The sequence below is a fragment of the Poecilia mexicana genome, unplaced genomic scaffold (genome assembly GCF_051168715.1).
Source record: "Poecilia mexicana isolate PSO_F unplaced genomic scaffold, ASM5116871v1 scaffold_19, whole genome shotgun sequence".
NCBI classification, from domain to species: Eukaryota; Metazoa; Chordata; class Actinopteri; order Cyprinodontiformes; family Poeciliidae; genus Poecilia; species Poecilia mexicana.
In genome coordinates, this window is record NW_028263388.1 from 425,399 (window position 1) to 429,929 (window position 4,531).

At 38.4% G+C, this 4,531-nt stretch overlaps 1 long non-coding RNA gene across 1 annotated transcript; it reads left to right on the plus strand.

The window, feature by feature from the left end:
- The first annotated feature begins 646 nt into the window (after positions 1 to 646).
- On the plus strand, positions 647 to 896 carry LOC106912537 (uncharacterized). The gene is made up of 2 exons (XR_001416950.2): positions 647 to 720; positions 812 to 896. It is a non-coding gene; the product is annotated as an uncharacterized LOC106912537 (long non-coding RNA).
- Positions 897 to 4,531: the final 3,635 nt, after the last annotated feature.

Below are 4,531 nucleotides of genomic sequence, written 5' to 3' on the forward strand. Positions count from 1 at the left end.
AGCAGCTCTGGGGAAAAACCTTCAAAATGTTCATGAATCATAAAAATTAAGGATATTGTTGTTCATTTTGGTGCTGATTGGGTTTTTGTTGTAAGGGTCTGGACTGAATGTGTGTCTAATGTAGAACAATCAGAGGTTGTGAACCCAAAGAGCAACAGGGAGCTCCTGTATGGATGATGAAGGATTATTATATTAAATATGGAATAAAGACTCTTCTGGCCTTGATTAATAACCGGTTCTATTGTCTGTCGTTGTCAAACTGAATCTCAGGCTCATCGAATACACAAAATGAAAATGCCGTCAGGTATTCTACTACAGCCCAAAGGACCAGTGGTAAACTGGTTTCCATGGTAACCCACATGCTAATGGTAGCAGGGAAACAGCTAATTGTCAAAACAAAGCTGAACTTTTCATGCTACATGGTTTAAGTCCATGTTAGTCAACTTGCTAACTCCATATGCTCCTGACAACATTTTAGCTAACCTTAGCATTGTTGCTAATGTAACCTGGTCGTAATTCTCTTTTGTTATAATTACACAAAATGTCTTTTTTTGATTATTTGTCTTGTTCCTTATCTTACTGAAACACCTCTGTCATTGTTTTAACCGTGTTACTTTAAGATTGAAGCCCCTCCCTTTTATCTCTTCTTCTGTGGTATTGTCTTTAAATTGTTTGTGCCCCTTAGCCCCTCCCCTTTTGTCATGTTGTCCTGCGGGAGAGGTGTGTGCGTTTTATTTTTCCATCTAAATACATTCAGTTTATTTATAGATCTATTAAGTTAATTTTTGTTATATACTTTTGTTTTGTGTAGGACTTGGAGCGGGCAGCCTTTAACACGGTTGTTTTGTTTGTATTCTTGACAGAAATAAACCGAGAATCATCTTTTAAAAGACAAACTGTGTCACGGCCTGTTCACTCAATAACCAGCACAACGCAGAAAAGGATCCGGTTACACTAACTTTAGCTTCTACAATAGTGTTTATTACTGAAAGCAGTGATTTAATGTTAATCAACATGTTATTGATAGCTGACATGCTATTGACAGCATTTTAGCTAAGTTTAGCTATTATTCTGCTGTTTGCATGCTACATGGGGTACATTACTAGCTCCCATGCTAATATTAGCCTTTTAGCTAAAATGCCTAAATGCTTCAGCTTGATATAAAAGCTAAACTTAGTATTTTTGATACAGTTAATCAACATGAGAAACATTTTAATTTTTCATGTTTCATTAATTCATCTCTTTTTTCAGATTCCTTCTCATTGAGTTTTTAAAGTCTTGTAAAGTCCGGATCAGTTCCTGGAGGAGGCTGAAGGCCCGGTGCTGGCAGCATCAGAACCGGGCCTGCTGGGCGGGTCGGTCCTCCGCGGAGCTGAATCTCCAGTTTCCACACAGATCAGTTTGAATGTTTGCTCTGCTCCTCATGAACGTCTGAGCCTGCCGCTCATGTTTCATCACAACCTGTTGGGCCGAAAGTTAAACAGGAAAATCATGAGAAGTTTGCAGTGAGGCTGGAGGACCGCCGAAGCTTCAGGGTTCAGCAGAGAAGAAGAAGAGTTCCCGTCATGAGAGGATCTATAGTTTACCTCTGAAACATCACAGCTGAAAACAAACATTCAGTCCATCTGAACCGGAACCACAGAACCTCTGAGAAATCCTTCAAACCTTCAGAGTCAATAAGTTAAAAATGGTTTGTAAATGTTTGTAAATGTAGGTAGAAATGCAGGTTTTAGTCATCCCTGGTTTACTATGAGAGGTCCCATGGCCAAAACTTACAAACTCTCTGACAGTTTGATTGCAACGGAAGTTAACTTAAAATTTCAGTTTCTGATTGGACCCCAGGCAGGCTTTTCAAAATAAAAGCGGACCTCCGGTTTATGTTTGATTCATGTTTCTCTCCTGCGGCTTTAAAATGTAAAACTTTGTGTTAATTGATTTGCTAAAGGAAATCATGTATCTGAAAATAAATGAAAACATATGTGGGTAAAACATTCTGTAAACCACAATGTGCTGCCTCAATCAAAACTGCTGACATTTGACATTTAACAAATCTTTCAGATTACATCAACAATACCTTACCAGGTACTTCTCTCACTTCAGGATGACACAGGGACACCTATAAGACCAATTTTAACTGAGGTTGCACATATGTGCTTTACAGGATTTTTTGCCCACACAATATTTTTTTTTCAGATACATAATGTCGTTTTGCAAATTAAACCCCTCTATGGCATGGCGTTGCCCTCAGGCAACAAACCACATTTCTGTACCTCACGTTGCTCTGCAATTTTATTTTTGGGGGGAATGATTTAAAATACCTCCAGACATATTTTTGTCCAAATAAAAGAGGTATTGAGGTTCATGTGATCTTTTAGAAGAGCAGCAGTCCTTTTTATGAAGCGGAGGTGGATGCTACACCTTGCCTCCTACTTGTAAGTTATGCATCACTTTTCTTCATGTTTAAATTTGGGTCACTCTAACTAAAATATTTTAATATCTGTGATTATGTAAAGAAGCATTATAGATCATTTCAAGACTATTTTTTAAAATAATTTATATGCTAAAACTGTGTTTTTTTGTTTGTTGCCTCGGGGCAACACTGCATTTAGGGCCCTTTTGCTCAGACAATATTATTCTAATGTGATGATATTCAATTGATTACAAAATAATTATCAAAGCCAATTTTTTTACTTTATTATTGACTAACAGCAACAGGAGATGGATGCCAGATCATTTCATGGACAAAGGGTGCATGGTTCATAAGCTGGGGTCATTCCCAATGAAAACATGAGGATCCACTGTAAAACCATTATTTCATTGTTTGTTTATCCTCAAAACTGACTTCAGTCCCAAAGGGTGAAGAGCTGGTCATCAATGAACAAATGGCCCCATTCCAAGGCAGGCAAAGACTGAAGCAATACCTGCCAAACCCAAATATACGGGTTTGCAGGGAACTTCATATGGCTGGTGCAGATGGTGTTCCTTACAACTTGAGAATCTACACAGGGCCAAATCTACCAGATATGGGAGATGGTGGAAATGTTGTCCTTTGCTTGACTCAAATTCTACCAAAAAAATCAGATCTACAAACTCTTATAAAAAGAACCTGCAGCCCTAAGTCTGTCACTGATGTGAATTTGGTCGCTACACCCATAGATAATCAGATAAACAGATGGTGATTCCCAGGTACGCCAATAATCAGGTGCCAAAAATGTGATACACACTTTTTTTCACATCAGCAAGCAATTCCTTCCTGATGTTTAACATATAATGGGGAAAAAGACTGATTTCAACATCCTTAGTGATTCTAACTCTGCCAAACACACAAATGCTCGTTTTAGTAATTTGCGCAAATGTACCATGAAATTAGTTGTTTATTTTATATTTGGTGAGTTGGAACCATCTCTCAGTTATTTTTGTCAAAAAAGTTTTTTTTATGAATATAGGTTTTGTTTGATTTGTATTTCATTTCTCATAATCACTGTAGAAAACTTGCCGTTTTAGACCCCTTGTAGCGCAATGTTGCCCTGAGGCAACAAACCCAAATCCGGTTCCGGGAGGTTAGGGTCCGATTTTATGATTGATATGTAATTAGGGACCAACAAGCTCCCAAAGAATGCAGGAAAATATTTTTTTCCCAAAAAAATAAAAAGTCATGCCATAGAGCAGTGGTTCTTAACCTTTTCTGAGGTACCGAACCCACCAGTTTCATATGCGCAGTCACTGAACCCTTCTGTGGTGATAAATAAAATATGATTCCCCCCCCCCCCAAATTCAAGACATAGAGGTGACCCAGCTAGAGTCTAGTTGGGTCACCCCAAGATCACCAAGTCTTCTTAAAAGGTAGAGTCTCTGAGAACAGTTCTTCAAAATATAGTCAGTGTTTTCAGCAAAGTTGAGCTGAGTGTCCAGGAACGACCCAAGGTATTTAAAATCTGCCACAGTTTCAACAGGTTGGCCATCGAGAGAAACTGGAACCACTTTAAGGTTTTGTTTAGATTATTTAATTAGCTCTACATTCTTAAGAGAATGAAAAATTAATAAATAATAAAGACTTTGCCGTATTCTGATTTGGTAATGTAATTATATTAGTTGTGTTACCACCCCACGCCACTAGAGGCAGTAGCAACCCCGAAAATATGCGACTAAGGAGCAGATTTAGAAGTACACCGAAAGCTATAGTGAGTTTAGCTGAAGTAATGGGCTCTTTGCACCTAAGGCGTTGACGTCACATCTCCAGGAGCTAATGCGGCTCACTTTTTTCCGCTTTGAGTTACCATGACTGGTAGAAAAGACTAAGTCGTATTTCAGATGCAAAAAAACAATACTATTAACATTGTTGTCTTCCTAATATAATGGGCTTTTAAGTTTTCGTTAATTTCCAAGCGATTCTGAATTAAGAAGATGGCTTGTAAATATCTGTCACTACCAGCTAACGCCGCACAGCAAAGTTTGCAGCCTTCACTCCGGATCAGCCTAAAACTACCGGGGATACGGATGGTAAATAAAGGAGCCTCCCTGAGTTATTTCC